Below are 12395 nucleotides of genomic sequence, written 5' to 3' on the forward strand. Positions count from 1 at the left end.
CTTTATCCAAGGCGCTTTACATAGATTGTGCATTACATTCACCCATTCACACACACATTCATACACCGATGGCGGCGGAAGCCATGCAAGGTACCAACCAGCACATCGGGAGCAATTTGGGGTTCAGTGTCTTGCCCAAGGACACTTCGACATGTAGACAGGAGGAGCCGGGATTCGAACCGCCGACCCATGGATCATTGGACGACCTGCTCTACCTCCTGAGCCACAGCCGCCCTATTACCGGTAACGGTAATGTTTTCACTTTTACAAATAAATAAATAAATGCATTCTTCTTAACCACTTGCACCACAGCAAACCTATTCTGGGGGAACATTCACCAAAAGTAGCTGATCTACAAGCTCACAAGCTGTCATGATGAGGTTGTGCAGCCTATACTGTATATTTTGGTTATTTGAATAGGGCTTAAATTAGTCCTTTAATGGCAATGTGTACCAATATGATGTTTTAATGCAGACCAATAAAAATAAGGCAACATAAACCCATAATAATTGAATAAGTGATCAGATTGACTGCTTAATGAACCGTAAAGACATCACAATTAGGTTAAACCTGGCTGTTATCCTGGTCCGGAGCAGGCTAAATCCACAGTATTAGTTTCCATGGTAACTAGTGTGGCATTGCTTTCATGAAACCGAATCAAGCCTCAACATATCCAGGTTAACTGGCTAAATTAATCTGGCAAGATTAACCAGCTTTCATGAAACCGGTTAATCGTTGATCCAGGATATATTAAGCCAGGATATCTGTTAAATCCAGGTTCAATCTCTAATCCAAGTTTCGTGAAACGGGTCCCAGATCAAACATTACATTTATGAATACATAACTTATTACAATTCTATAATTCAACAGGGATTCAATAATACAACAGGGAAAGGGGCCATTCTGCATATTGACTATCTTATGTTTGGTACTGCAAGTACATATTTTATTTCTCTCAAGTAGAAAAGTATTTCTATATTCTCGTATTATTTTTACTCAAGTAAAATAATGCACAGTACTTCTTCCACCACTGACTAAGAGCCTTTAAAGGACCACTTCACCACTTTTCAACTTATCTTCATATAATTTGTCTAATGTTCATGATAAAATGCCACAATTTTGTGTCAAGTGAAACCTGACTAACAACAACTCATGATATGTAGAAGACCTACATACATGAGTCATACTGAGGACCTAGTCCTGATTGGCTGCCACACACGCTTCTGTCATGTATTGGTTACTCAGGTCACATGACCAGGAAACGGGTAACACGAAGCAGGTAACAGAAATCTTTAGAGACACCCAATTTTATGTAACGTAATGTTATGATTGAGACCGGCCGGTTGAGAGGAGCGTTCGTTACTAAATAAAGAAACCAGCGCTTCTTTCACACTGTGTGATCATTTCTTGTTTTCTACTCGGTCTGTGTCTCATAGGAGGGCGCTGGGCAGTTCAGAAACCTGTCTGTGTCTCATAGGAGGGCTCTGGGCAATTCAGAAACCAGTCTGTCTCATAGGAGGGCTCTGGGCAGTTCAGAAACCAGTCTGTATCTCATAGGAGGGCTCTGGGCAGTTCAGAAACCAGTCTGTATCTCATAGGAGGGCTCTGGGCAGTTCAGAAACCTGTCTGTGTCTCACAGGAGGGCTCTGGGCAGTTCAGAAACCCGTCCACCAGTGGCATCATCGTTAGGCAGATTGTTTTTAAACAAGATTTAAAAAATAAATGTATTTAGATTTGTATTATCGTGAGAATGACGGCTTCCATTATCACATTGCAACTTGTCAGGGATAGAAAGCCTGCGGTTTCTATCAGCTTGGATTCCCCATCGATGATGTCACTGGTGGACGGGTTTCTGAACTGGCCACAGCCCTCCTATGACACAGAGTAGGAAAAACATTATGGCATTTTATCATGAACATTAGTGAGGACTAATTATACAAGTAAGACGCGCAAACACGGGAAGCGAACGCAGCTCCTAAATTGCAATAACAACAGTTAGAATAAATTACGTCCTTTTTTTAAGTTTTCTACTGTGTGTGTGTGTGTGTGTATTTCTTTGTGTGTGATACAGCTGCGCCCTCTCGTGGCGGGCGGGTGGTGTCACAGCATGACACAGACAGACAGTTATGCCTGGGTTACATAGTAATCGATCATTGCATTCGCAATCACTGCATTCGCAATGAACATAGGTTGAAAAGTGGTAAAGTGGTCTTTTAAGTAAGAAGAGTTACGATACCTATAACGTAGATCTTTCCATTCAGAACACAAGCAGCTGAACTAGTACGTGGAATCTGTATAGGAGCGAGTTGTGTCCACACAGATGTTTTAGGTTTGTATTTGGCCACCGGGCCAACTGGCCCGCCACCGTCCCTTGGAACACCACCTAGAGTCCAGGAGGACACACACGTCAAAACATAATTCACCGTCAACAGGAGAAGAATGGATACATAATAAGAATAGCAAAGTATTTGTACATTTTCAGTGAACCATTATGCTTGACATACATTAAAGATGGAGTGCCGTGATTGTTTTCCACTCTAAAACATGATCATCAGGTATTTTATTATTATATATTAAGGAGGGAGATTATTCTTGTTGCCGCGCCCACCAGTTCATAAGTATAGCTGGTTTGCCTGGTGGGTGGTGATGGTTGGTGATCCTAGCCTGGCTAATAAGCCAGACTCAAATCACACTGTCGTGTGGTATTTGAGTCTGGAGATGCTGTGTATGGATCTTGTTTCCCGGGGGGCGGGTTCAAACATTTTCTCTTTGACGCAATTGGTTAGAGCTACTGTCAGTCAAAGGTCTCAAGCATTGAACGTCACTGTACCAAAGCCCGCCCATATTGCATACCGTGTCCCGATTGGCCACACCAGTTCTCTGGTGTAGGAAATGGGCGTACAATTGAGCCTCTCCAGACCGTAATCCGCCGGCAGGCAATTATTTTTTTGCCAACGGCTGATTCGGTCTGGCTTATTAGCCAGGCTATGGTGATCCACCTGAATAGACTTTGCAGTAAGCCCCGCCCGCTCGCGCACCTGCCTCGATACCGTTGTTAATAGGGCTGACGATTAATCGACGATCGATCGATATGCACGGGAATCGATCTTGAAATAAAAAATCGAATAGTCATTAAAAAAAAAAGCCGGCCCCATTTGGTCCGCAAGCCATGCTTGCATGCTGGCGCCTCGCAGACCTCGCAACGCCTCCTCCCCTCTCCCCCCTCACTCAAGTACGCCCCGCACCAATCCGATACCACATTTTATTTAATCACGTGATGCGCGCAGCACGGTGAGACGGGGCCGCCGGTATTGAAAACGCGCATCTCCAGCCATAGGTGTGAACGGCTTTGCCGACGTGCGAATGGGGGACAATTTAAAACAAAGGCGGCTTGCTGTAGTTTGCATGCACAAGGGATGCAAAGTAGGCTATCTTTTGTTGTTTTTCTTTCTCCCCCTCTCTTCGAAGTTAGACTGGACAAATAAACTCTAAACTGACTGGGCCACGGTGGGCTCACGTTCATGGTAACTTGCGCCGTGGGTGGAACGGGTGGAAAAGTTTGGTTACATTTTAAAATACAAGAGGGGAGCTAAATGCACTGCAGTGATCCAACTATTGCAACTTCAACGGGGGGGAGAGAGAGAGAGAGTCGCGTTAGAGAGGTGCGTTAGAGAGAGAGAGAGGCAGAGAGAGAGAGAGATGCAGAGAGAGAGGAGGGGGGTCACGTTAGCAACAGGCTAAGCTCACAGCATATCGGTACGTTCGTTCTATAAAGAGTAGATCCGCTCCCGTTTGGGGGCTGCTCCCAGCCCCTAAACGGTAGCGATCTACCCTTTAATAGAACGAACGTACGGTGCATTTGTTGCATGAAGCGTAGATCTGCGAGCTCGCAGCACGTCATGTCACAAACCGAAACAGCTCTCATTTGGTTTTGTCATTTTCCTCCCTCCGCAGTTAGACTGCTGCTCTGTGCTGAGTGCTCTCGTTAGTTTTATTGTCCGTGGCCATGAAAAGTGCGTTCTCTCCCGAAGTTTGTTTGTTAGTTGCGGCCGCACAGGGCCTCACGGAGTCGCAGACGGCATTTTTTTATTATTGAAATGGAACGGCTCCTCTCTCTCTCTCTCTCTCTCTACCAATATTATACTGCCATGTCTTAATACAGTGTTGCTTTTTACAAATAAAATAAGCAAATTAAGGTTGATCACAAAGTTAGTGTGCTACTTTGATGGGAATGCGACGCGATTAAGAATACCTGCCTGGGTGCTGTGCGAACAGTGAATCATTATATAGTTTCTTACCTTGTTGTGGCTCGTGCTGAAGAAAGAAGAATTATAGGCATAATCCAATTATAATCCAAGGTTTGTTTGTCTGGAGGATGGAGATCCAACACTATGTCATATTATTAAAGTAGGCTAAGTAAACTTTAAGAAGAGCTGGTCAGTGAGAAGCTGCTCCGCTCAGCTAATTGATCTGACCTATATTTGCGCAACTGATTGGCATTTGGCAGCACCTGAGGCTTTCATATGCTATTAATATTTTTTCTAATAAGGTTTGTCCTTATAGATAGAAATGTGATAATCTTTGTATAGTTTTGGATATTAATTAATTAATTATTAAAGCACAGGGCCTCGCATTTCTCCCAGGCAGCTCTGATTGCGTGCGCCTCGCAGCAAGCACTTGTCTCGCTGCTGTCATAAAGCCTCGATTAAATGGCGCTTTATTTCAGTTAATTTTACGGCAAGATCAGGAAAATGCCTTTCCTTTACACTTGCGTGTGCTGTTTCCACGAAGCCTCTGAGTTTATTTCAGTTATAAATGCAAAATGCTGTTCGTCCTGTGCCGCTTTGGATTATATATTTTTTATTTGAGAGGTAATGCCTGTGTCAGGCAGTTTTATTTAATGTTGACTTGTTACAGTCGGATGTTTATTGGGTCAAAGCAACAATTGTTGCTTATTGTTAAATAAAATAATTGAGACCAATCCAAGCATGCGTTTCTCTCTGCTATATCGTTGTTTTATTTATTTTACACCGGGGCTCCACCGGGCGCGTCAGCGTCGCGTCTCCGTCACCGTCAGGGAATGTTCCCTTTTTAATCAATGAAGGGTGGCTCCACTGCCCGCGTTGCGTGACATTAACGCGTGCATTAAAATTGAACCGGTGCGTTTTTTGACGCACGCGACGGAGACGCACCGCGTCCGGTGGAGCCCTGGCGTTAATTCATTGTGCGTCACTGCTCGCCGCGCAACCCCCCCCCCCCCCCCCCCGTCGGATGACGAAGCGTCGACGATTGATCGTGATTCGTTTCGAAGCGTCGATCATCAAAAGCGTGATCGAAGGTCAGCCCTAGTTGTTAAGCAGGACAAACAATCACTGCCATCAGCGATCCTCCATTGAGGACCGCGTTATGTCGCATTTTTCCGAAGAGGAATAGAAGCATTCCTATCACCAACATTCATACTATAATAACGCCATGTTGAAACGTTGCTGTTGGCCTCCTGCAACAATGCTTCATAAGTACCCAGAACGTTTGGGGCATTTTCTTTTTATTCATTTCCCCGTGGGTGCGCACACGCACATGTCAATGTTTACATTCTGGAGGAGGACGCGGCGGTCACCCATTCACCCTCCCTGCTACTAAATCATACTATTAACGTCAACTTTTACTAAACAATGTTTAAATCAATCGTCTAATAAACAACAAACAACTTACTCCAGCCTCCAGTCACGTCCCCTCCCACTGCGGTTCAGAAAAAAGAACGCTGCTTACCCTTTTCTGCACATTGTATCCAAAAAGTGAAGGTCCGTTAATGGTCTAAACTAATTTGAATTTAGGAACGGCAAAGAAAATCCAAGTTTAAACGGTTAAACGAGCGTTTACATCATGGGGTTTACATAGCTTGTTTAGTCATGAGCCGCTTCCATTTTATTTCAAGGAAGTTGTGTTGCGCTTGTGCCTGTGCATGTCGACTGACCTGGAGTCAGTTGGAGAATTTGACCAGGGGAGGCGCTAAAGCATTTCAACTTCCTTGACAAAAATGGAAGCGGCTTCCAACCGTTTAAACTTGGATTTTCTTTGCCGTTCCTAAATTCAAATTAGTTTAGACTTTAGACCATTAACGGACCTTCACTTTTTGGATACAATGTGCAGAAAAAGGTAAGCAGCGTTCTTTTTCTGAACCGCAGTGGGAGGGGACGTGAACACTGGAGCCTGTGAGTGAAATATGGCTGCATGGCTGCCGTCTGTCCAACACAAGCAACTGAGTGTGGAGAAAGTTACAAAGCACACCATTTGCTCCAAGGTAAGTTGTTTGTTGTTTATTAGACGATTGATTTAACCATTGTTTAGTAAAAGTTGACGTTAATAGTATGATTTAGTAGCAGGGAGGGTGGATGGGTGACCGCCGCGTCCTCCTCCTCCAGAATGTAAACATTGGCATGTGCGTGTGCGCACCCACAGGAAAAGAAATAAAAAGAAAATGCCCCAAACGTTCTGGGTACTTATGAAGCATTGTTGCAGGACACCAACAGCAACGTTTCAACATGGCGTTATTATAGTATGAATGTTGGTGATAGGAATGCTTCTATTCCTCTTCGGAAAAAAGGCAACATAACACGGTCCTCAATGGAGGATCGCTGTTAATAGAGGTTGTTTGTCCTGCTTAACAACGGTATCGAGGCAGGTGTGCGAGCGGGTGGGGCTTACCGCAAAGTCTATTGAAGCTGCACCCACAGCTTTTGATGTATGTATGATGAGGGGTTAGGGGAGGGATGATAGTGTGATGTCACTACATCACTGTTTTTTTCATTGGCACGTTTGACTGTCAAGGTTTCAGCCTCCAGGTAGAAACCCTAAATACAAAGGGAAGACATCATTGCACATAACAACCACACCAAGGGGTCTAATGAAGTGCTGTCACCTCATAAACACATGAAAGAACGGGGAGGGAAAACGGCACTCCATTAATCTTTAACACTGCATGAAAAACACAACCTCATGAAACCCAGAAGGCTGAACCTACAGGTCCATAAATCTGTTCCATACCAATAAAATAGAGATGTCCATCCAGTGCAACCACGTTACAGGAGGCAGGATGGCAATCCGCTGCCACACCGACAGACTCCATGAGTTGCCACGTGTCTGTGTGCTGGTCATATTGTTCAATTGAGTGTTGACTCTGAATGCCCTGGCCTCCCACTGCAAACACACATCCATCCAGCATCACCAGGCCTGTGGAACATGTGGGGTTGAACAGGGGAAAAATACATTGTAATTTTTAAACAGGACTCCTCAAAGTCACCAATGACATTCTACTCTCTGCTGACTCTGGTTCCCTCATCATCCCATACTCATCCTCCTTGACCTCTGACACTTTTGACACCATCAATCACTCCACCCTCATCTCACGCCTTCAGTTCTCCCTAGGGATATCAAACACTGCCCTCTCCAGGCTGAAATCAACCTCTCCGACTGCCACCAGTTCATCTCCATCAACAACTGTCAAGGCTCATTCATAGTCTGGATTTTCAGTGGTGAGGTCACGGTGACCACTGCTCCGGTGGTGAGGTGACCACCGGAGCTGAAATAACGTTGAGCAGTGGTGAGTAAAAACAGAGAGAAGGGCTGGGGCGGTGGTTTGTTCTTCACCGCGGCTCGTGGCGTCATGTTGTAGTTCGGTGGTCACCTCACCACCGATAAATCAGACTATGAATAACGCTTCACTCCTCCACTGCCCCAGTTAACCACGGTGTCCCCCAGGGCTCTGTACTTGGTCTCCTCCTCTTCATTATTTACATAGATCCTCTGTCACCACAACCTCCAGTTCCACTGCTACACTGACGACACACAGCTGTACCTCTCCACCAAGACCACCAACTCCACCCTCACCTGCTTCACTGATATTAAAATATGGATGCTAAATAACTTAAAACTAAACTGCAACAAATCAGAATTCCTACTCATTGGCCCAAACTCCTTCACCAGCCCCACCCAGAACTCCCCCACATAACCCAGATCACCAAAACTGCCTTCAGGAATATTGCCCTGACTTTCCCAGATGCCACCACCTCCAACACGTGACACATCCAAAACTCAGCTGCCTGTCTGTTCACCAGTACACGCTCCAGAGACCACATTACACCTGTCCTCCATGACTGATCTCCCCTGCCTTTCCGATGTTCTCGAACCTTATACCCCCCCTCAGGTCCAGTGAAGCCAACCTCCTGAAGGTCTGCAAGGCCAAGTACCGCACCTGGGGGGACAGGGCCTTCTATGTTTCTGCCCCTTCCATAGAGTATTATATAATAGAGACTGAACTGGCGCGAAGCTCCGCCCCCCCAGCTATTCATGTCAGTGGAAGTTGCTCAGTGGCGTTTTGAAGCACCCGGAAGACTGCCGGAAGTACCGTCTCAGAACGTCTACTTCCGCATTTGACCAACAAATTTTGGTGGTCAAATGCGGAAGTGCAACCGAGCGCTCAATGTTAAAGCCCAGCTGCACGGGGTTTCCCGGTCATGAATCCACGGGTCCGCCTGTAGTCCCTCCTCCTACCACTAGGGAGGAGAGCTTCAACGTTGGAAAGTCTGCCTGCCCCCTTGGCCCCTTCCCTCTGGAATGAACTCCCCAAGCATCTTGCCCCCTCCCTCCTCTCCTTCAAAACCTCACTCAAAACCCACCTCTTCAAGATAGCGTTCCCCAGCTGAGGTCTGGTTAAGGTGTTTATCCCTTTATCATTTTAACCTAGCACTGATATTGTACTTGTTGTGCTTTGTTTAGTTTTCTTGAATAAAGTTTGTTCCTTAGTCTTTTGTGTCAAACGCTTTGGGTATTTAGAAAAGCGCTATATACATTTGAGCTATTAGTATTATTATTAAAGGGGTTCATTTGAATGTTATAGTTTGACAATCTTACTGAAAGAACTGCGTGGCTCATTCATGGAAGCCATCCTCAACCATGAGTTATGATGAACATCATAGCGCCACATCTCTCTATAGACATGTTCCTCTTCCTCATCCTCATCATAATTACAGTAGTAACCTCCAGCCAAATACAGACTGGAACCTATGGTGGAAGAAGAGCAGAATTAAAACAAGTTATACCTTGATTGTTAAAAGAAATGCTTTCAGACCTTGTAGCACTTTGAGATTGGGGTTATGTGGTGGGTATGGTGCGTTTGTTTGGGTTGGGTTGTGAACTCTAAACCAGTGGTTCTCAAACATTTTCATGTCAAGGACCCCCAAATTGACATGCATTCTGCAGACCCCCATATAAAAATATTTTCTGCTAGGGTAATGTTTTGAAGATTTATCAAAATGTTTTGAAAATAGCCGATCTACAAGCTCAAAATGGGCAGTAATGGGACGCGTTTGTGAGCTTGTATATTGGCTATTTTCAAAGTATAAAATGGGATTAAAGTGGTAAAATATTCCATATTTTGCTGTGGACTGCCTGGAACTTCCTCAAGGACCCCTTGAGGTCCTCAGACCAAACTTTGAGCATCATGCAGATGGCGCTGTTTTCCCTTTATGTTTTCAGATTGCACTTAAGAATGAAAAAGGCACCCTAAGAGTGCTCCACAGTGTGCGTAGATTCTGTTCTTACCTACGAACAAATCACAGCTAAGAAAAGATTGAGGGATCCCAAAACCTTCTTAAAAACTTCCTAAGTGGGTCTAAGAACAAATTTCCTCTTAAGAACTTCTTAAGAACGGTTGGCGCATGAGGCCCAGTGACTATAGAGCGTCGCAGTCCCGCCCCCTACCCAGGGCTCGACGCTTAGCATTTTTCCAAGTAGCACGTGTGCGACTAAGTTGAAAAATCTAGTAGCACACAAATTATTTTAGGAGCACGATGAAAAGTTATCAAATAATGTGTTTGAGGGCCCTCCTATAGACAGCTTTAGTCCCCACACGTCTCAATATTTGCCATTGACAATGAACGGAGAAATTAGGTCAAAATTCCCCTAAATATGACGTAAATTAAAATATATTATTATATATATATATATTGTTTTATTTATTTTTTTATTTTTAATTATACTTATAAAAAGACCTGGCAACCCGCACCCCGCGGTCATTTTCCGCTAACCTGAGCGGGGCTCCCTAGCCTGCTGGAGGGGATCACATCATCCCATGCACCCTCGAGAGGAAAATAAATGCAGCCTTGAGCCACCAATGTGGTCTTGTGGTAGCCTGGCTAATAAGCCAGACTAATATGCTGGCGCCTCGCAGACCTCGCAACGCCTCCTCCCCTCTCCCCCCTCACTCAAGTACGCCCCGCACCAATCCGATACCACATTTTATTTAATCACGTGATGCGCGCAGCCTTGAGCCACCAATGTGGTCTTGTGGTAGCCTGGCTAATAAGCCAGACTAATATCACACAACACTGTCGCGGTATATCAGTCTGGGCTGGCTCCACTTGGATTTCATTTCCCGGGGAACATTTTCTCTTCGACGCAATTGGTCAGAGCTACTGTCAGTCAAAAGTCTCAAGCATTGAACGTCACTGTACCAAAGCCCGCCTATATTGCATACCGTGTCCCGATTGGTCCGACCTGTTCTCTGCTGTAGGAAAGAGGCGTGCTACTGAGCCTCGCCAGACCGTAATCCGCTGGTAGGCAACTTTTTTTTGCCAACGGCTGATTCGGTCTGGTTTATTAACCAGGCTATCCCATAATGGGATAATGGCATTATAAAGAAATCTAGAATTGCAAATTGCGGCTAGTAGAGGTCCACTTCACACAAATCCACTCCACCAAGTGTACTGAATATGAAGTGAAATGTTTGTGTGCAATCATTTAATTTACACAAGTATAGCTTAGTATACTATAAGCTACTACTACCCTCTTTCAATCCACCAACCTCATAGAGACAATAGTCCATGTGCAAACACTTGGCAACACGTAGCCCGTCTCCGGACCCCCCGGGTTGAGCTCCTTTGGACCCCTACCACGTAGGGTCCGGTATCACCGGCTTCAAGCGACATGGGATGCAATCTGATTTACCCTGACTTAGCCCTGTGCTGCGCTGTGGGTGTCACGCTGACATATTCCAAACGAAGCATATGAACGCTATAGGAGACAACGAACCATCTGACCCCCCCCGCGAACGGCTCAGAAGCCGTTAAGTATTTTTAATGTTTGTACGACCGTTTTGGCAGCTACCTGCGACAGAGGCAGGAACGCGCAGATAGCCAGTTCCGGCGCTCTGTCGCAGGTGATGGAGGCGGTACAATAGGATGTCAATAAGGAAGTCAAGGAAGGAAGGAAGGAAGAGAGCTGACAAAACGGTCGTACAAACATTAAAAATACTTAACGGCTTCTGAGCCGTTCGCGCGGGGGGGGGGGGGGTCAGATGGTTCGTTGTCTCCTATAGCGTTCATATGCTTCGTTTGGAATATGTCAGCGTGACACCCACAGCGCAGCACAGGGCTAAGTCAGGGTAAATCAGATTGCATCCCATGTCGCTTGAAGCCGGTGATACCGGCGTCCAAAGGAGCTCAACCCGGGGGGTCCGGAGACGGGCTAGGCAACACGCAGAAGTACACCATTCTAATATCAGATACAAACATAACTTAAACAAAACTCAAATAAACAAACCTCGTTGTTCTGCCTACAAATCCAAAGTCCGACCAAGTGTTCCACAACAGACGGACAGCCGCACACAAACAGCAATGGAATTAGTCCGTCAAACAATGTAAGTTTAACTTTGAGACGTTTTAAACTTTAACAATAAGATAACTTCTTCTTTCTTCTTTTGGGATTTCCGGCAGTGTAGACGCTTTCGCGTATTACTGCCCTCCTCAGTTCGGTGCTCTATATCCTCTTATAGCCACTGTAAAGTTAAAATAATTCCCCTCTTTGTACACCAGAAAGTTAATAAGATAACTTTACTCCTGCAAGCCTTCTTCAAAGGGACGACGTGTTACCACTAACTGTGTCCGCCTGACAACAAAACACTACAGAAGAAAAGTTCCGGACACTAAAGTAATTTCCGGGTTTCTGATCCGGTCGGGGCGGAAATAAGTTGACGTCATCACGCGGCCAGAACACAGTTCCACTAGAAAAAATGTTTAGTTTGGTACAAATTGATTTTATTGTGACGCGAGGTTAGGTCAACTAGAGCTCATATTTGTTTATTTGACCCCTCCCCCCCCGCAAAAAAAGAAGGCGGGGATGGCTTTTGTAAAACAACTTTTTATCAAAAAATAAATAAATGCTTAGCCATCATTGATAAAGCTGCAGGACAATTAAGCAATCTCCAGTGGTGAATGATTTATTATAGCATTCATTTGAAAATATGCAAACGTTCAGCAGAAATAGCAGATGTACGAGCTCTTGTGAAGTAGGCTATAGATATATGGTTGTCAAATTATATACTGCACACACAGGTTTGA

General features: G+C 45.1%; 1 protein-coding gene across 1 annotated transcript in view; it reads right to left on the reverse strand.

Annotated features, from left to right (window-relative positions):
• The window catches only part of LOC306915814 (kelch-like protein 23), a 65006-nt gene extending 53082 nt beyond the window's left edge, over positions 1 to 11924 (reverse strand). Inside the window, exon 1 of the mRNA XM_079493450.1 lies at positions 11599 to 11924. The gene's annotated coding sequence lies outside the window, so the exon portion shown is untranslated. The remainder of the gene's footprint in view (positions 1 to 11598) is intronic.
• Positions 11925 to 12395: the final 471 nt, after the last annotated feature.

Source organism: Electrona antarctica, assembly GCF_951216825.1.
Source record: "Electrona antarctica genome assembly, chromosome: 22".
In the NCBI taxonomy this organism is placed as follows: domain Eukaryota; kingdom Metazoa; phylum Chordata; class Actinopteri; order Myctophiformes; family Myctophidae; genus Electrona; species Electrona antarctica.